General features: G+C 41.4%; 1 protein-coding gene and 1 non-coding gene across 2 annotated transcripts in view; both read left to right on the top strand.

Moving 5' to 3' along the window:
• Positions 1 to 21,317, top strand: part of GPC3 (glypican 3) — a 422,633-nt gene that overhangs the window by 125,700 nt on the left and 275,616 nt on the right. The gene's annotated exons all lie outside the window — the stretch shown is intronic.
• TRNAR-UCG (transfer RNA arginine (anticodon UCG)) lies at positions 163 to 247 on the top strand. The gene has a single exon. It is a non-coding gene; the product is annotated as a tRNA-Arg (tRNA).

The following is a 21,317-nucleotide window of genomic DNA, read 5'->3' as shown; positions in this document are numbered from 1 at the left end:
CCTTCACTCTTCAAGCCATTTTACATGTCACTGTGGAGAAGCTAATGAGAATCCTATGAATTTGCTGAGTTTGAACAGTCAAGTTTGAACTTTTTTTTTTTTTTTTCATCTTGAACAGTAAGGAAGAGCTCAGCTAGCTTTATCTGAAACAACAACAGGGGTGCCTGAGTGGCTCAGTTGGTTGAGCGTCCGACTTCGGCTCGGGTCATGATCTCACGGCTCGTGGGTTCGAGCCCCGCGTCGGGCTCTGTGCTGACAGTTCAGAGCCTGGAGCCTGCTTCCGATTCTGGGTCTCCCTCTCTCTCTCTGCCCTCTCCCGCTCACGCTGTCTCTGTCTCTCAAAAATGAACATTAAAAAAAATAAAACGACAACAACAAGAACAACACCCAAAACAAACAAACCACATAAGTCAAACCCTAAAGACGAGCATATACAGTGAACGAGAATTTTAGTATCTTAGGTTTGTAACCTCAGGGCTTAGAGTGAAGCTTATTATTATTATTTTAATTTAACTAAGAAAAAAAATTTTTAATGTTTGTTTATTTATGAGAGAGGCAGAGAGACAGAGTGTGAGCAGGGGAGGGACAGAGAGAGAAGGAGACACAAAATCCAAAGCAGGCTCCAGGCTCCTAGCTGTCAGCACAGAGCCCGACACGGGGCTCAAACTCTCGGACTGCCAGGTCATGACCCGAGCTGAAGTCGGATGCTTAACCGACTGAGCCACCCAGGCGCCCCTATTTTTTTAATTTTGGAGGATGGGGGAGAGGAGCAAAGTGAGACAGAATCTTCAGCAGGCTCCACGCCCAGTACAGAGCCCAATGCAGGGCTCGATCCCATGACCCCGGGATCATGACCTGGGCTGAAATCAAGAGTCGGATGCTCAACTCACTGAGCTGCCCAGGTGCCCAAAAATGAAGGTTATTGATTTCATCTATTGTAATATTTTACACAATGATCCAGACTTGAAATGAAAGAAAGAGAATTAGGTAAATTCTAGTCTGTGAACTATTGATTAAGTATCTTTAAACCCAAGAGATGACTGATTAAATATCATTACCCAGGTGGTTTCTCCAGTCATAGGGATCCAGAGATGGGTCAGCTTGGATCTCTGCCCTCAAGGGACATCTAGTCTGGTAAGAAAGAGAAGACACAGCCTAATAATAATCCAAGGTGGAATATGTCAAATGTGCTAAGAGAGGTAAACACAGAGCCTTACAAGTTTAGGAGTGGAGGAGATTACAGTTGAGTGGGGGTAGGGAGATCAGGTGAGGACTGGACCAAAGGATCAGGTGACAGTTAAGTGGGCCCCGTCTCCAGCAAGGATCAGGCAGCCTGGGCACAGGAAATGAGATTTTTCTGTACTTTTTTGCCAGATGGAAAAGATTTGAAAGTGGTTGAGGGGAGCTTACAAAGAAAAAAAAAGCTGATGAAATAGAAATGGTTACCTCTTAAGCTAAACGCTAGTATTAAACTTTATTAGAAAGTTATGGTGAATTATGGACATATTATTATTATATGTTGACAGATAAGGACGAATGTTAAGTACAGTGATTGGGGGAAAAAACCCCACGTGCCTCTGTGGTCTGTATAAAATTTGTCTTTGAATCTAAGAGTTCTTACTAGAATTGCTCTGAAAGTTATCAGAGCCATATAAAACTTTAGTGAACTCATTTAGCCTGTTGTCCAGCCTAGTTTATCTTGGTTCAGTGAGCATACATTTTATTTTAAAATATCTTCAGTTTCCCTTAGTAATCTGTTCCAGTATTTGACGGTAAGTCTTCATTTTTAACCTAGCTCACTTAAACCTTTTGATGATCTTTTTCTCGAAACCTCTGTATTCTATACATCTTTCCTTACGCTTTCCCTCCCTCCCTCCCACAGATATGTAGAGAGTGTATCAGTCACTATGCTAAGTGTTGCAACATACCATCATTCCTTCCCCTGCAACACTAATGTGTATTTTGTTGCCAATGTGACTGCATGGCCCTCATGGAGACTATATGCCATAAAGGAAGGGTGTGCCTTTGAACCTTACAATTTTAATGACTTTCATGAAAAAAAAAACATCAGTGTCACTGGAAATGCTGGATTTCTTGTCTGTTTCCAATTGATTTCAGTTTCCTCTGGGAATGTGATCAGCATTGATATTCTTGCAGTCTATCAGCATGCATGCTTCAATGCTGCTTTTTGTTTGGTATGGCCACTTCAGTTGGTTTATCTGAAGATTGTGTATCTCCTGGTTCATCTTCCAGTCCATTACCCTTCTCCATCTGTGAGCTCTATGGGAGGAATACCATAGAATCTTTTAGGAAGCCGGGTTATGATGGATTTTTTTTTTAAGGTAACAAATTCTTCCTTCTGTTTGTTCCTTGACTGCCCGCCCCCCCTTGGCTCCAACCTCTTCTCTTATCCCCCTACTCCATGTTCTTCACACCTCCACCCCCAACCAAAAAAACAAAAAAACAAAAAAACAAAACCAAGCATAGCGTCTGTGGCCATGACACCCTTCTCTCTTCCTTCATCCAAGTGGCAGCATTGATTTTCTTTTGTTAATCTCTGCTTCTGTTTTCAGAAAAAAAGAGACACACGTGTCTCTGCAAGTAGCTTCTTCTAGGTCTTCTGACTGGTAGTTTTAATACAAATTTCCTTTCTTATGGTCAACTTCTTTTGTACATTAATAGAAGCAGGCAGCAGAGAAATAAGCAGAGAAATATTGACCCTGATTGTGACTCCCTTGCAACAAGTCAGGTACTTTGCATTGTGCTTTTCTGTGTAAGTGGGCAAAACCCTGGGGCTTAACTCATTCTCGTTCGGAAAGCAGTTCATTCTTATGTTTGAGCGTGACTGAAGAAAAATTTCCTGTTTGTAGGTATATGCCTATGCTAACTGTGGTTGTAAAAGATCTTTCTTTCAGATTTGAAAGCCCTGAGCTGGAGGACTGTCATGGAAAACAGGCAATGGAAAAGCCTCTGAAAATTGTTTCAATTTAAGCCAACTTGTTCCATTTATAAAACTGTTATATAGACAGTTGGATTTCTGCTTTCAGTGAGTGCATGCGCAGTGGTATCCGAAATCGAGAGCATATGAAATCCACTATTCATGTAAGATATCCTTCCTGAATAATGAAAATTATGGTAGAGAGATAGATCTTGAAGCAGGAACCCGCTTTTTAAGAGTTTTTTTTTTTTTAAGGTATCTATGCCCACTCTGATGTAAGAGAGCATAAAATATCCCCTTTGGTGAGAGAAATAAAAATAGTCCTTGCCGCAGATGGCAAACTGTAGAGAAATGCCCTGTATGTGGTATCATGTGTAATTATATCATTTCATCTTGAAACATTTTATGAGTTTTGCCTTGCTGGGTGTCTGTTGTCTTTATCTTGTCTCATACGCAGACACTCAGTGTATATGTATGTAAACATATCACTTGATTCTATAAATCCACTGAAATTAGGTAATCTGGGCTTTTTCTTTGCTAGGCGCCTGAAGGAGTCACATACCAGCAATTTACAAATAAAGAACATTTAAGGTATCGGTCTCAAAAAAACAACAACAAAAAAAGAAGTTCTGTTACATATCAGTTCTCATAAGGCACAGTTCAGGTAATGGAAGCTTCAGCGCGAGTTCTATGAGCAGAGCTAGTTTGGGCGATGAAGTTTTGTTTCACAAAATGGTATTGCATCTTATGATATCAAATCTTAGAATTATTTATCTGTAACTCATAGGCACAAAAAACAATATAATATGTATTTATGTGGGCTGGTTGAACTAGAAAAATAAAGCATTCGGGTGGCACTTAGAGAGGAGAACAATGTAAAGAAAACCAAAGGAGCCATTTTTCAGGATTTCTGAAAGAAGGCCGTTTTGCAGAACTGAGTGAATGCCGCCTTTTCATGTTGGATATCGTTCTGGTTCTCATCCAGACTGGGTCACAAGTTCAGCATAAGAAATTTATGATGACTGCAAAACCAAGGCATCCCCTCAGGTCTTTGGAGAGAAATATGGAAAGAGTAGTGGAGAAAACAAATACGTGTTTTCGTTAGCCGTGTCGTGTATAAAAGAGGTAAATAGTAGAGTATTCGTCATTCACTTTAGAATGGTGCCATTGGAAAGGGACTCCCTGGCAAGAATTCTGCAGTAGCTTCCCAAAGCAAAGTTATGTCTTTGAGGTCTGTTGTATCACTGGGGTGAGAGAATTATTTCCGTATGTGTTAGAGTTAGCCTGTATTTGAAGTTATTTAAAAAGAAAGCGGTTGGACCTCATTAATTCAGGATTCTGTTAATTTGTAAACAAGATTGCCTGAAGGAGCTTTTAAACTGCTTAAGAGAGTAAACTTTTCAAATACCTTAGAAGGAGGGTGTACTAATTTCGAATGCCTAGTTGCATGTGAGGCAGAAATCCTTGCTAGGCAGCACTTTGTTCTCTTTAGCTGCGGTGTATACGGGAATCTCACCAGAGGTCTGAATCCCCTTCATCAGCACGAGAGCCCGTGCACGCTTGTGCCCGTGTACTTTTCCCACCATCTCGAGAATTTCCAATCAAGATTACAGAAATCTCCACTTACTCCCAGTTGCAAATTAGGGAGTGTTAGCTCGGGACTCCAAATCGGGGCACTTGGATGGCAGTCTGGTGAAAGGAAAAGGACGCCTCTGAATATTTCACGTGTAACATAGAAAAGTGAATTTACGAGCATCTCACTAAAATTAATATCCTGGAAAGTTTGCAGTCAGCAGGCAATGGTGAATGCAAGTTGGGTGTAGGGCATCCTTTGGCACTCATTTACCAAATGCCATCGATGCTCTTTTTACTTAGTGTGCTGTTTTTATTGTTTTATTTTGGTGAACATTAACGAGTATTTGTAAGAGTTCTGCTAGGATCGCTTCTGACCGGTCTCTTGCACTCCAGGAGTGGAGCATTCCACGGAAAAGAGAATTCTGGGCAAGCCCAAGGTCCCGGGACCCGCTCTGATATCCGACTTGGACCTTCTTTTCTTGAGTACCCGAGAGGTGGGCTTTCTCTTTCTAGTTCTGTTCTGTTGTTCTTGTCAAAGGCCGCACTTTTTCTGAGCTCCCTTCATCTCTGAAGAGAGACCGGCTTCCCTCTGAACCCCCACCTTGTCCTCAGCCAGGGCCACCGGCACCCCAGGCCTAATTCTCATTATTTTAAGTCAGCAGGACCCAACTAGTACGTAGCTGTGCATTCCCCATACTTGATGTTGGACTCTTGTCCTGTTTTTTTCTCCCAGTTTTCAGCTCCTTCCAAGCCGGACTTGCCCTTTCACCTCCCTCGATCTATTATTAATTCTCAGCTTGTGTTTCTCCTGACCAGTCCCTTATCTCTTCCACATTAGCATATTACAAGCAGAGTCATTTGTCTCAGCTTGGAAGGCTGCGGGTCTGCTCCCACCAAGGAGGAATGTGGGAGGAGAGCAAGAAAAGGGATTTTGTATTCCTGGTGCTTCCACTCTTGCCTACACCCGCCCTGACTTCTGAGCCAGCACCCTCTGGGTGGGGCCCGGGGTGGGTCATTTTTCTTCTCAGCTTCTTCCCACTGCAAACCCACTAGCTTACTTACCCTTTACCTACAATGACTATATTCTCTCAGCTGAACATGGTGGGGGGCATGTGGTCCAAAAAGGGACCAAGTATTTGAATTCATAACTGTAACCCAGCCACAACCATCTCCCCTCCATCTTCCATAAGCATGAGGGTAAGGGAATGTGGGGAGAGTGCGGAGCTTTGGGAAACAAGTCTTACCTCTCTTTGAATATGAAGAATAAGTTCTGGTTTTTTTCTTTGCTTTTTTTTTTTTAAGTTTATTTATTTTTGAGAGTGAGCAGGAGTTGGGGAGGGGCAGCGAGCAAGGGAGAGAGAGAATCCCAGGCAGGCTCCATGCTGTCAGTGCAGAGCCTGACGTGGGACTCAAACTCACGAGCTGTGAGATCATGACATGAGCCGAAATCAGGAGTCGGATGCTTAACCAACTGAGCCACCCAGGCACCTCTGCTTTTTTTTCTTTAGAAGCAAAATGGATTTGCCTAACAAGTTTTCACAAATATCTATAGTCTGTTTCCCATTGATCTAGGACCCCTGTACAAACATCCCTGGGTTTGTGTGGTTAGTGTAGCCTCCTCATACTCTTTTCTTATGAAGAATAAGTACAATCGACCTCACCAGGGAGTGTCCAGTCATGTTTTTAAAGTTCCACTGACATTTAACGTCATGGTTAGCTTGCCTTTCTTCGGACATCTATTTTGCCAGTCATAATCTCTCCTTTGGAAAACATCTGGAATACTCTTTTACCTTCCTTATGCTGATGATTGTCTTCTGGGAGGTCTATTATCTAGGGCTTCATCACTTGCTGAAAGTATATATAAACCAAAGAATGATTCCTGGCAACAGCCATGCACTTTATGTCGTGTTAAGATATTAATTGAGATAAAGGACAGGGGAAAAAAATGTAATGAGATGTACCAAAAATGACTGTGTGGAAGAAACGTTTCGTAGCAGGAAATGCATAGTTGCCACAAAGAGTTTCCAGACTTTAAAAAAAAAAATTATTGTCTAGATTCAGGAGAGGGAGCCATTTGTATAGTTATTTATTTCTGTGTAATGTGTGATCCCCCAAATTACTCGCTTAGTGCGGCCATGGTAATTTATTATTTTTCATGGTTTCTAGGGATCAGGACTTCGGGAGTGGCTAGGTTGGATAGCTCTGCCTGGGGTCTCTAATACGATTGCAGTCAGATGTCGGATAGGACTGTGTTCATCTGAAGGCGTGACTGGGGCTGAAGGATGTGTTTCTAAGTGGCTCACTCACATGGCCTGCAAATTGGTGCCGATTGCAGGTGGGGAGTCTCGGTTCCTCTCTACATGGGCTTTCCCATATGTCTGCTTGAATGTCCTCATACCATGGCAGCTGGCTTTTCAACAGAGCAAGTGATCCAAGAGACCAAGGTGAAAGCCGCAATGCTTTTTTTCTTTTTTCCTGGCCCTAGACTTGGAATTCCCACATCATCACTTCCGCTGTAGTCTATTGGTCACACAGGACCAGGCCTGATTCATTGTGGGAAGGGGCTATGCAAGGGCATGGCTGCCAAGAGGTGGACATCACTGGGGGCCACCTTGGAGCCTGGCTACCACACCATCCATGTTAATGAGGAAAAACCTGAGCGGTGCCTGGGTGGCTCAGTCAGTTAAGCATCCGACTCTTAATTTCGGCTCAGGCCGTGACCTCGTGGTTTGTGAGTTTGAATCCCACGTCAGGCTCTGTGCTGGCAGTGCAGAGCCGGCTTCGGATTCTCTCTCTCCCTCTCTCTGTGCCCCTCTCCTGCTCCCTCTCTCTCTCTTTCAAAAATAAATGAATAAACTCAAAAACTTTCTGAGTACTAAAAATAGAACTAATAACAGTAGTAATAGTACTAGTACGAATAGTCATAGTAGCTACTACTTCTCTGTCTTACTGATTTCTGTGTAGAAACTCTATGTATTCTCTCCTGATTGTCCTCATTGTCATCTTCTTTTTTTGCCTTTACTTTGTCTGTTTCTTTCATGCATTTTTTTTCTTCAGTCTACCCTTTCAGTGTGTTTCCTCAGGGGCTTTTCTTTGCTCTTTCTCTGTTCTCACCGTGCACACTTTATCTGGGTGACCTCATGGGTGCCTACTGCTAAGGGCACAACCGCACATCTTCAGCCTAAACTCTGTCCTTACAGGCACCTGTCTACAAAGGCATTGCACACTGACCATGTTCAAAATGTAACTGAGCGCCTTTTTCCTCTAAGCTTGCCCTTCCTGTACCCCCATTCTGGATGAATGACCTGGACTGTGAACTCTTTGAGAGTAGGGCCAGCTTCTTACAAGCTTCTTACGATCTTTTTAACCCCTACACCTAAAGTGCTGTCTGCCATGAAGGAGACATTGGAGTGTTTGCTGAATGAATGTACCCATGTGAATTCTCTATTTGTAGGTATCTTTATGCTTTTAAGAGTAGTGTAATGCCACACTGGTAAAAATAAGTTATAAGACAACTTTAATAAAATAACTTTTTAAAATATAGGTAATATATTAGGGTACAATGGGCAAAAATAAATATATACATAGGTGTAACATTTATGGACTCTTTTGAGTGGTTATTTATTAACCACAAGTGTTGTCCGAGAATCAATGTCAACTATTCCCTGAGGTCTCAAAGTCCAGTTCTGCCAAGAGGGGCCTACGATTGCAGGCATTTTCAGGATGGGGGCAAAACTCTGCCTTTTCAAAAATTCCTTTATTTTCCCTTGTTTTTCCTGTATTTCCTTTATTCCTTTTAACAAAGCGGCCCTTTGTAAAACCTAGCAGAACTCCAGCTTTCTCCTTTGACCTACCTACCGTCCATATAATGCACCGGTTCTGAGAAGCTTAGACTGAAACCTCTGCGAAAGGGGAAGAAAAGACAAAGGGGTGACGACGATGAGGAGGAGGAGGAGGAGGATAATGGTAATAATAATGGCGATGATGATGATGGTGGTGATGGCGATGGTGATGTTTAACATCTACCAATTGTTTTCTGATGTTCCAGATGGTGTGCCAAGTGGTCTAGCTGCTTTATCCCATGTAACCCTTAACATGATTCCATGGCATAGGTGCCACTCTTCGCAAACCCGTTTTAGAGGTGAGGAAACTGAGGCTCCCAAGATCACAGGGTGAATGAGAGATGGACTCAGGTTGAGACTGAAGTCTGTCTGACTCAAGACGTCTCTGTGGCCCCTTCCTCACCACTCAGCTTCACCTAGGTAGCTGCTGGCTGGATACTTTTCTAATTTTGCCTAGAATTATCGAATCAGAGAAAAGTCTCCAGGTCATATATGTTGCCTGTGAATCTATATACGCTGGGTACAAGACACTACAGCTTGTGCTAATAGTTTAGTTTTCTCCCTAATTTGAAACTCTTAACAGCTCAGTGAAGTGTCTACAAAAGCCCTGATCACCATTTATGGGAAGATAGGCACTGAAGCAGCTAAGTGGTTTGCCAAAAGTCATCCGGTAAGCTTGCGACAGAGCTGGGACTAGAATCTAGGTCTCTCGAAGCTTAGTTCGTTGTTTTTTCTTCTATTTTCGTGTTTGGAGCCACATTTCTAATCATCATTAGCCAGTAGATACACATGACTGCTTTGTGTTCCGAGATCTCTCAAAAGATGTATGCTTTTAAAACTGGGGACAAAGGACTCGATATCCGTTGCGAACTTGAGAATCACCTCAGAACTGTTGAGGACTCATTTGCCTTCACCCAAGCGCCCTCTTGATTCATTTCACTTAATTGAAAGAAATCTCTTGTCCTAGGATTGATTCCCAGACTCTCCTGAGGCCCTCCTGTAAGGTGTGCTTTAATGCAGCTTCTCCCCACAAGGGGGAGCCAGAAACGCTTCGGGGGCTACAAGATGAAAATACCAGGTCCCGCTTCCTCTCCCGTTTGTTTTCCCACGAAGGTCCTCCAGACACACAGCCTCTGGAAAGGAGAAGCAGATAGTGCTGATGCTGATGGTCGTGTGTTTGTATGTGGCCGTGGGATGGGGGTGGGGACTTTTGTCCGGTCAACACTCAGCTCTCCATACCTCTCTCCAGCCAGAACCCTGTCCTGCCTAGCCGCTCTTTGGCCACTGTATGTGGGAATCACATCAGCTGCCTGCTGTAGCTGGCTCCCTTAGCACCTGCAATAATGATCTGGCCCCATCAACCCATTGGGCTGTTTCTGCCACCTCCCACTAAGGGAGTTAAACAGGACTAGGCAAAGAGCCTTCTGCTGCTTTCTTTGCAGAAGCTGGATGGATGTGGGACTCCACGGGACAATGCCCTTCAGCACTGCTTTGGCTTCAGTAAACCTGTGTTTCAGTTAGGCCAGGAGCAAACAAAGCTGTGCCTCTGACAGCTACAGCATACTTCTGATCTGCATTTGCAGAATAAATATGGCTAACAACCAGAGGTACAGATAGAGGGTGGGGAAGTGGAACCTTTTTCTGCATGTAAAAATTAATTACACTATTGTTTTTATCGACACCCCGCAGATCTCTTTTCTATCGGAAATATTTAAGAGACGTACACGTGATAATAACTTTCAAATACGATATTTCCAAATGTCAAGTTAATGTGTTCAGGGACCAAAAAGGACTCAAGTACTCAGTATGTGTTTCACATAACATCTGCTTCCACGAGTGCTGTTGGGACCCTTTGAGGCAAAGACAGTAGGGAACCTTGACTTATTTTGTAGACATGGAGGGGAAGATGGAAACATCCCTCCCTCCTCCCTTCGTTTTTACAAACGGAGATAAGGATTTCTGAGTATAGCTGATTATTTCAGGAAAAAAAAAAACAAGTTACGAATCACTTTAGCTGCATAGATAACAATATTTGTAAATGAAAAATGGGGTTATTTTTGAGGACGAAGAGAAGCAGGCTATTACGGTGACATATTTTGAATAATGTAAACCCCTAGCTAAGATGTAATTACTGAATTTTTTAAACAGTAAAGCAATAATCTAGTAATTCTAAAAATCCATTTGGCTTTCTGTAGGCATTTAAGAATTACTGTTTGTTTTTTGGCGTGGAAGTAACATCTTTCTCGGTTAGTTTTTGGAACACGGCCACTGCTGAATAAAGGGTTCCAGTCGTGCATTATATTTCTTCTGTATAATTGCACTGAAAGACTGCATTGGCATATTGCATGGTTTATAATGAGCCGGAAGTAAAAATGGAAAAAAAAAAGCCACAAATCCTCAACAATGAATTAGTTATTCTCGGTATTTTATTTTTCAAGCAGGGGTACTATATAAATTGAACAAAATGTCAAAAAAAGCCTTGTTGGTATTTAGTGTGAGGGCTAAGCCCAAGCTCTCCCAGGTACGGAACTGATCAGTGACTAGACTTTTTGATTCTACCGAGGGAGGGTCCTCCATAAGGGTGTTCAGCTTCTAAACCTGCCCTTGAAGACAATCAAGGTTCCATCTACACCTGCCCTTGAAGACATGTTGAGTTAGGTCTAACCCTGTTCTGTTGTCACCATGGCCCCAAATCAGGCACTGATGAGGTATTGTGACCCTGTGACCCCCAGATGCAGCTAAAGTGGTTAATAACAATTGTCAAAAACATTTGCAGTTGTTCTGTGACAGTGATTATCTTGAGCCAAGAGCAATCCTTTAACCTTTAGGCTGTAAGTTCCTTACTTCCTTCCTAATTCCTTCCACGGATTTTGTAGGAGTCCAGCTAGGGAATACAGATCGTTACAGACTTCAGAGGGTTTGAGATTTTTACCTGATTCTCAAGCCACCACGTTAGACTGAAACAGTTCCATGGATGTTGGCAGGAAACACAGACTCCTGGATCCGAGTTGGGCAGGTTCTTATTCACAGTAGTAGCAATAGCCAGAGGATCAGCATTTTCGCCCCGGTCCTCTGAGTCCTGGTACCCACAAGATGACATGAAGATGGCCAGTTGGTATCTGTACACTTAATAGGTTGCACGGAAGGAGAGGGACCCTCAGCTCAGGGAGCCCACGTCTTCTATAATGGGCAGCAAGGACGCTGGCCCTTTGCTCCAGAGAGAGACATTATCTTTTTTTTTAAGTGAACTCTACCCCCAACCTGGGCTCCAACTCAAGACCCCGAGGTCAAGAGTCACATGTTCTACCGCCTGAGCCAGCCAGGTGCCCCCAGAGAGACATTATCCTTCTTACAACCGGATTGTAGTCCTCTCTGTCTTCCAAAGCTGTGAGAAAACCTTTTCTTGCTTTCAGAGAAAGATAACTGTCTCTGGGTTTCAAAAGGCTGTTGGCTATATAAGTATTCTTGAAAAGGTATCTTGGAACAAAGGCACTCAGTGCTTCTGTTTACAAGATGTGGAGAAACAGGAGAGATCCACGGAGAATTGCCTCCTCACACAGATGAAGGCCAAGATGGCCTCTGAAGAACTGTTGGCCTGGTCCACCCTTGGGCATTGCTGCTGACAACACAAAGCACCACAGTCCTCGCCATCATCGCTTTTTTGTTGTTGTCTGGAAGAGTATCATTCTGAAGTGACTTCATCGCCCCAAACCTAAACGTCTGTAGTCCATACTTGACTCCGTGTTTAGCCTGAAGATTTGGAGCCTGTGGTCCAGAAGTTAACCACGTTACTGTGATTAACCACCACCCTCTCGCTTAGGAAAAAAACAACAAACTGACCTGACTGAGGCTTTATGTAGTCCCGGCTCAGAGGCTCGAGGGTTTTAAAGGGAAAAACCATTCTATTGGAAGGAAAGAGTTGGAATTTGGAAGCTCAGGCCAACTCCTAGCCCCTGAAGAAAAATCAGTCTCCTGACGTAGCCTTTAATAAGCCTCTGGACCAAGGGGTCAGGAGGCCAGCCAAAAGATCTCTGTTTATCTGCCATATTTTCTTCATTTAGGTAGAAATGTTATTTTTAAATAAATTGTACAGTCTGAAAATAACAAACATATATTGAATTATACAGCTGTGCTGGTCACAGAGGTCCAAAAATATTCTGCGTCTTTAAAAATTGTTTTGCATTAAAACTATCTGTTTCTCCCTTGTCTGATTCTCAAACTTCTAACCTGAGAGAAGTCTGTACTGCCAGATTGTATTTCATAGACTCTTAAAGTTGGAGAGCATCTTTGAGTCCTCTAGCCTAGGCTGGTCCCGAGGGCAAAGTCCTCACTGCAGCCACTTGCCAGGGGGTCATGTGCCTTCCGCTCAGAGAGGTAGCCGGGGCATCAGGGCCCTGGACCTATTCTGGGCTCTGCCATTGATTGGCTGTGACACTTTGTGGCTATCACATGTTTTCTCAAAGCGCGGGTGTATTCAATCTGAGGAGAGAGGCCACCTGATCTCCAGCATACCTCTAGTGGCTCTTGAATTTCTGAAACATGTGACTATTTAAACTTTTCGAGAGGATGATTCTTTTTTTTTCCGATGACAGAAGTAACATATGCTTATTTTAGAAAAATAAGAATATATATATTAATAAAAATCACTTTTGACCCTGTTACCAATTTCAGTGCACATTTTTGGTCTTTGTGTGAGTGTGTGTGTGTGTGTGTGTGTGTGTGTGTGTGATAAAATTGAGATCATGGTGTTCTGTAATTTGCCTTTTCTTACTTAAGATAGCATGAATATCTTACCATAGCAGTTGGACTTTATCCTGAAGGCAGTAGATAGCCATTGAAAGTTTTTAAAAAAAATTTTTAACATTTATTTATTTTTGAGAGAGTGCGAGCAGGAGAAGGGCAGAGAGAGGGAGACAGAATCTGAAGCAGGCTCCAGGCTCTGAGCTGTCAGCACAGAAGTGGACACAGGGCTCGAACTCACCAAGGGTGAGATCATGACCTGAGCCGAAGTCGGACGCTTAACCGACTGAGCCACCCAGGCGCCCCAGTCATTGAAGAGTTTTAAGTAGATTTTCCTATAAGTCATCCCTCTCCAGATCAGAGATAGAGAAGAGAGAAGAACATTTTCATATGATTTTGAACTTGATCCATTCCATTCTTTATTGCTTTCTGCACAGAAAAAGGACAGCTCGTGATTATCTCCATTAGAGATAGAAGTTATAGATTATTCTAGAATTTTAGTCATCTTGAGATGCTGTATTGTTAGCACTTGCGTGTGTACACTTATCTGTTATGAAAACAAACCAGAACGGCACATTTGAAGATATTAATCATTTAGAGACTATTTAATGACACCACTATCAAAAGTATCAACTACGGATATCAAACCTCACAGCCCCCAAATCAGATGTTGGTAACCATCGTGCCAATTTTTAGTAGCATGCGGGCCAATTATTACCAAGAAGCTTCTAGTGGCCAAATTGATTTAAGATTCCTTCATTCCGTATACTTCCAAAAAGATCTGATCTTCTATAAATATAGGACCTTTACAATTTGAAAAACAAGACCAAGGAACCAGAAAGGGTGGATGCCATGAGGTGTCTGGACAAGCCAATCCAATAGTCTGTTTCCTAGCAGCAGAAAGTAAACAGGAAAATACATTGGCTTGTACAGTTTTTATTGTTGCTTCAGAAAAATATTTATACTTCTTCTTCCCAGGCAAATTTTATCCTGAAACTTATTATATGGGCTCTTGTGTGCGAGATAATAGGGTACGGTGGACATTTGCAACTGCGGTTTTGCAAAGGAACAACAACCCTGTTGAAATGGATAATTCCTGTATCGACCTTCTACATAAGGGTGAGAGTGTAATATTAAATCGTAATTCAGTTTAAACATTTCTTTGGAGGCTGTGGTAATACAGTCCAGGTACTTGGCTTTCTGATGATTTAATTTAATACAGAAATAGAATGTGGAAAACACAGATGATCAACTAGCTACCGTGCCCAATCGATTCTTTCTCAAGGGTCAGATGCCTCAAGTGAACCATTCACTGATGAGAGCTTACATAGGAAACCTCAGGCAGGCAACTCTAGGACTCGGGGTCTAGGTTCATTGATTCATATGTTTTGAGTAGGCATTCCAATAACGTTTTATTGAATGAATAACCTACCAGGATCCACAGCATGGATGGTCTTTTCTTCCCTCCTAGTATGCTCTCTCTGTACTAGGAACAGCCCTACATGAATCCATTTTTTCATGTACTGCTTGACTTACCTCCTTTTTTCTCTTTCCCTTTTTAAAAAAAGATTTTAAGCCATCTCTACACCCAACGTGGGGCTTGAACTTACAACTCCGAGATCAAGAGTCACTTGCTCTACCGACTGAGCCAGCCAGGCACCCCCTTATTTATCTTTTGATGATCTTCTCTTCCTTTTCTCTTTCCCAGTTCTACCCTTGAGCAGATTGCGGCTGCCATGTTTCTGGACAGCAGCTGTCATGGAATGCAAACACCTAGGCATTTCAAAAATAAGTCCTCCTGTAATTGCAAAAACAGAAAACAACCAGCAATAAAGGACTGGTTAAATTATGAAATAGCAATATGATGGAATCCTATGCAGCTGTTAAAAAGATGCCATCGAAGAGGGTTTAATGACATGAATAAATATTCGTGATACACTTTTAAGGAGGGAAAAAAACGTGTGTGTATGTGTATACACATGTGTTTCTCTTGATGGAGGGAGAGGGAGAGAGGGGCGTCTATGAAGAGGGAGAGGCGGACACACAGGGGGTGCAGCTTTGGGTGGTAGAATTGCAGGTGACTTTGTTTTTTACATTTGCTTTTGTGTATTTAAGAAATATTGTACAATAGACATGGGTTATGTGTGCTTAAACCAAAGACATAAAATGGAAATTCCTTGGCATAGAACACAAAGCCCTTCGGTATGTGTTCACTGTATATTCCTTCAGCTTCTGTCTCGATGATCTCCCATGCTTTGCTGCATGTCCTATTAACTCCAGCCCCATGGCCCCACTTGAATTTTCCAAAACGCTCCGAGATCTCCCAAACCAGATTGCAAGCTCTTTCTGGCAGGTGGTGGCTGGGTCTTTGCCATACCTGTATCTCCTGCCTTTCAAGTAGTGCCCAGCACTTAGCAGGTACTCGGTGCCTGTTTGTCGAACGAATAGCCAGTGTAGCATGCTCTTTTCTCAACTTGAGCCAGACCCTCTCTCCTCCTTCCTGGCCACTGGTGCACTTCTGCCCTCACACTTAGCAATCACCAGTAGAATCGTGTATTTGAAATAGAAACGGGCAGTCTGATTCACAAATGGTACACCTTACAGCATACAGCTGGTTGTGGTATGTTAATGTGGATAGTCACTGAATGTGTCCAAGGTTATTTAACAACAAACCTTATATGTGTTCTTGCCCTTATACGTCATTTAACCTCTGAACAAGCTCATTCCTTATTTCGTGAACCAACCCTCCATTTTAGGACTGACTTTGAACACATACAAGAAGGAAATGATCCAAAGGCATCCTATTAAAACCTGTAGGAACCGGTTCCTCCCGAAACAACATATCTGGCTCTGTTTTTCCGTCAAAGTAAAATCAGACCGTGCAGAGACAGTATGATTTAAACAGCACCACCCAATTAATTTTTCTGGTCAATTTTATTTCAGAAACAATAATTAAGCATGGCTCTCAGTAATGTCTATTCTTTCCTTTCCCCAGGGAGAGATTTTGTATTATTTCCCTTTTGCCTTTGCTCAGCACTTTGGCATGTGTGAGTTTTCATTAACTATTCTGAATGTGGGCAAAGGCAATGTGGTAGGGACAAACACAAATCAAGACCGCATAAATTAATAATCTTTTCAGCACCATTGTCCTGTGTGCCTTTAGAAATTAATTCTCATACCAGCAAACAAGTTCAAAAGCTCCTCCCCTAGCTATTTGAAGAAACACAAACTTCCTTTGGCAATTTTGTGAATGATAGAGGACCGCTTTTGCCTATATTTAAGTAGCAAGTATCATACGGATTTATGCAGGGAGAGCGAAAGCTTCATGGCAGGAAACCGGCCACCTGTGTTAATCAGTACAGTATGTGGGAAAGTGAAGTGTCAATTATGATGCCTAGATCTTTTGCTTTCCTATTCTGTCCCTGTCTGACTAATTGGGTGTATGAATTTATCTTTCCAAATCTTAAGACCTTTCTTTAGAAAATACCGGTCAATAAGTACCTCCACGTAGGTTTATTGAATAAGGAGAGTGTGTCTTATGAAGAGCCCAGAGCATATCACGTGGAGCACATTAAGGCTTCATGGTTCACAGCAGAGACTCTGGACCGCAAGTGAAGCTTGACTTTAATTCCACCCAGCCTCACCACGTCTCAGCTCTGGCATTTTAGACAAATTGTCTCACCTCAGTGTGTAAAGTGGGGAAAATTCGAGTACTCCCCTCATAGGGTTATTGTGAAAGTTAAGTGAGTTCATCGTGAAACACTTAGGACGTGCCCACGCTTCATAAGTGTTATGTACATAGGTGCTCTTTCTTTTTCTTTTCAAATTTTTCTTTAAGTTGTGCTCTTAGTTTTAAGTCTCTAGATTGTGAAATGAGTTATTGCTGGCATAATGAGGTTAACTTTATAAAATATTCTGTAAATTAACTGGCAGTAAAATGAACTCTTTTGGCATAGTTTTTTGATTATTAACACATGCATAAATTTATGTGACCACCACCGAAATGAGGATACAGGACAGATGCGTTCCCAAAAACTCCCTCATGCTACCCCTTTGTAGCATCCTATCCCTAACTACTGGCAGTGCTGATCTGCTGTAGTGTTTTGCCTTTTCCAGAATGTCACATAAAGGAGATCTTACAGTGTAGCAACCTTTTGAGACAGACTTCCCTCACTCAGCATAATGCCTGTGAGATCCATCCAGGTTGGTGCATGTGTGAATATCATGTTCCTTTTCTTGCCGAGCGTAGTGTGCCATAGTTTGGGTGTCGTATAATTTGCTCTTCCGTTCTCAAGTTGAAGGATATTTGCGTTGTTTCCGGTTTGGGGAAATTACAAATAAGGATGCTATGCACAGTTGAGTATAGGTTTTTGTGTTAACATAAGTTCCATAGGTTGTCATTTCTCTGGCATAAGTGCCTAGAAGTAGGATTTCTGGATCATACGATAAGTCTATGTTTAACTTTATCAGAACTGCCAGATGGTTTTCCAGAGTGGCTATACCATTTTGCATTCCCAGCAGCAATGGATGAGTGTTGCTGTTGCTTAAGGTACTTGTCGGCACTTGGTATTGTCAGCAATATTTATTTTAGCCATTTTAGTATGTGTGTAATGGTATCTCAGCAGTAGCTTTAAGTTGCATTCCTCCAGGGGCTAATGGTATTGAGCGTTTTTCATGTGTTTATGGGCCATTATGTCTCCTCGTTAGCAAAATATCTGTTTAAGTGTTTTGCCCAGTTTTAAACTGGATTGTTTTCATACTGTAAAGTTTATTAAATATAACATTTTATTTAGAAATTATTTAAGAGTCACAAGAAATTAAAATACAGTACCGAGAATCCCCGTGTATACTTCACATAGATTCCCCTGATGATAATATCCTACATAACCGTAGTACGTTGTTAAAACCAGGAAGTTGACATTGGCATGATACTATTAACTCATGTATAGACTTAATTAGGATTTCACTAATTTTTACATACACTTTTTTCATGTGTTACTCTATAAAATGCTATTGCCTGTGTGGATTTGAATATACTTCATGAAAATCAGAATACGGAACTGTGTCATCACCACATATAAACTCCCTCCTGTTACCCTTCAGCAGTCACACTTTTCCCTCAGCTCTAACCCTTAGTAACTATTGATCTGTTTTCTATTGGTATAATTTCAAAACTTTGAGACTGTCATATACATGGCATGGTACAATAACCTTTGGATATTGGCATTTTTCTCTCAGCGAAATGCTCTTGGAGATCTCCTACATGAGAGTTCTTTATATATTGTGGATACAAGTCCTCTGTAGAATATGTGATTTGCAAATACTGTCTTCCAGTAGGTAGCATGTCTTTTTGTTCTCTTTAAAGGTGTCTTTCTCACAGCAAAAGTTTTAATTGTGATGAATTACTCAAAATTATCTTTTCTTCTAGAATAGATTGTGCTTTTGGTGTCATGTAAGAGAACTCTTTGCCTAACCCAGGTAAATTTCTCTCTCTCTCTCTCTGCCTCCCTCTCTCTCTCTCAAAATAAATAGATAAACATTAAAAAATATAGTCACTCCAGTTTTCTTTTTAAAGTTTATTTTTTAGTAATCTCGACACCCAATGTGGGGCTGAAACTCACAACCGTGAGATTAAGAGTCGCATGCTCTTCTGACTAAGCCAGTCAGGCACCCCTCCAGTGTTCTTTTGATTAGTGTTTGCATGGTATATTATTTTCTATCCTTTTAATTTCCACATATTTGTGGATTTCCCAAATTTCCTTCTGTTATTGATTTTGAATTTCATTATGGTCAGAATATCCTTTGTATCACTTCAGTTGCTTTAAATTTATTTAAAACTGTTTTATGGTCTTATTATTATTATTTTTTAATCTTTCCTAGAGAATGTTCTATGAGTACCTGAGAAGAATATTCTGCTGTTTTTGGAAGGAGCATAAATATTTTTTTAGGTCTCGTTGGTTTACAGTGTTGCTCGTGTCTTGTTTTTCCTTGCTGATCTGCTGTCTAGTTGTGTTACATACATTATGAATAATGAGGTATTGAAGTCTCTATTGTTATTGAATTGTCTATTTCTTTCTTTAATTCTGTCACTTTTTTTCCTCCGTGTATTTTGGGGTCTGTTATTAGATTCAGATATGTTTATAACTGTTATATCTTCTAGATTGATGAACCCTTTACCATTATAAAATGTCCTTTGTCGCTAGTATAGCTATTTTTGTCTAATATTCCCCTCCAGCTCTCTTTCGGTTACCGTTTCCATGTTATATCTATATCTTTTTCCATCTTTTTACTTCCAACATATTTGTTGAAAATTAAATCCAGAGTGTGTCTCTTGTAGACAGTATATAGTTGGATCATGTTTTTATATCGATTCCGTCAATGTCTGCCTTTTAATTAGAGGGCTTAATAAATTCCCATTAATGTAATTACCAATAAGGTAGGATTTATACCAGTCATTTTACTATTTGTTTTCTATGACTTATGTTTTCTCTTGGTCCACTATTTTTCATTTCTGCCTTCTTTTGTTTTAAATAGATATTTTTAGCTGTGTCATTTTCATTCCCTTGTCATTTCTTTTGCTGCATATTCTTTAGTCATGGTCTTAATGCTTGTCCTTGGGATCACTATTAACTTCTTAATTTATGACAGTCTAGTTCTGACTAAAGATAATATACAAAAACTTTGATCTGTTTCTGTCTCTCCCTTTATGTTGTTATTGTTGCAAGTTATATATTTATACATTGTGTTTCCATAAACACAGATTTTTAATTTTGCTTTATGTAATTGTCTTTTAAGGCGGGTAGGGGAAAAGAACAATTATGAACAAAAAATACATATACATACTCTCTTTTGCTTGTATTTACCTGTGTGGTTACCTTTAATGATGTTCTTTATTTCTTTATGTAGATTGGAGTCACTGTCTAGTGTTCTTTCATTTTGCCCTGAAGGATTTCCTTTAGTATTTGGTAGTGCTCTTCAGCTAGTGATGAATTCTCTGTTTTTGTTTATCTGGGAATGTCTTTAATTTCTCCTCCATTTTTTAAATTGAGGTAAAATTCACACACTGTAAAATTAACCATTTTAAAGTGAACAATTCAGTGACAATTAGCACATTTGCAACGTTGTACACCCGCCACCTCTATCTACTTCTAAAACATTTCATCACCCCGAAAGAAAACTCCAGCCATTAGGCAGTTACCTGTTTTCCTGGGTCAAATGTCGCCCGTCAAAAGATGAAGCTTAACTCAGGCCAAAGCAGTCTATTTCAACAAAATGATTGTGAGTGTGAGTGACTACTGGAGACTTATAATATTTGTTTTTTTTAAGTATGAGCGTCTTTCTGGCAAACACAAATTTCTAGGGTCAGAAAACACTACCTTCTGTTGAAATGTTTCAGGGCAGGTGCTCACTATTTGTCTGGCACAATTTTCGGGTCCATGATGGACATAAAGATGAATAATGCCACCCTAGCAGAGGCAGATATTATTACCTTTGTTATGTAGGTGCTGAGGCACATCTTGGGAGGTAGAAAGGCTTAGTAGTCAACGGAGTACACATGTTGCTAGCTGGTGATAATTAGTATACATTTATATTTCCAAAATAAGCTATTTGGAGGTTACCCTTGGTCATTAACTCATCCTCATGTTTCAGTTATGTGTTGAAAAAAAAAACGGTTCCGTCAAAAATGTCCCCATACAGGTGTGTGACTCGAGAGAGCACTTTGTATGTGTTCGAAAACTTTCATCCTTTGGTTTTCGCGCCCCCTTTCGCGGGGCTTGACGAAATGTGTTGAGATCTTACTATGTGGCGGCTATTGGACCTTCCTGGCCTACGTTGTCTCGGTCGTAACCTTGAGCAGTCAGTTTGAGACCCCAGTGCCAGAGCGCGTAATCACATGGCCGCGCTGCCTCCCACCTACCAGCTAGCCACATTCCTCTGTCTTTTTGCTCAGCTCTTTGCAGGCTGCCCAGTACCTTCAAAAGCCCTTGCCAGCCACATATCGTTACACTCTTTGCTGCCAGCTGGGGATAGCTGCTCTATTCGTTCTTCCTGAGATAGAGTATGTGGGCGTATCAGGCTCCAGCGAGGTGCCCTAATTAGCGATTTCTTGTACGGACTTCTCCGCATTCACTCCACCCAAGCACGTGACCCCACTGCCTGCTCTGACTTCCGGTGTCTGTATATTTCTTTATCTCTGTCTTGCCTCTTTGGCTCGCTGACCT

The sequence above is a fragment of the Neofelis nebulosa genome, chromosome X (genome assembly GCF_028018385.1).
Source record: "Neofelis nebulosa isolate mNeoNeb1 chromosome X, mNeoNeb1.pri, whole genome shotgun sequence".
In the NCBI taxonomy this organism is placed as follows: Eukaryota; Metazoa; Chordata; class Mammalia; order Carnivora; family Felidae; genus Neofelis; species Neofelis nebulosa.
This window is presented reverse-complemented; position numbering and strand designations above follow the sequence as displayed.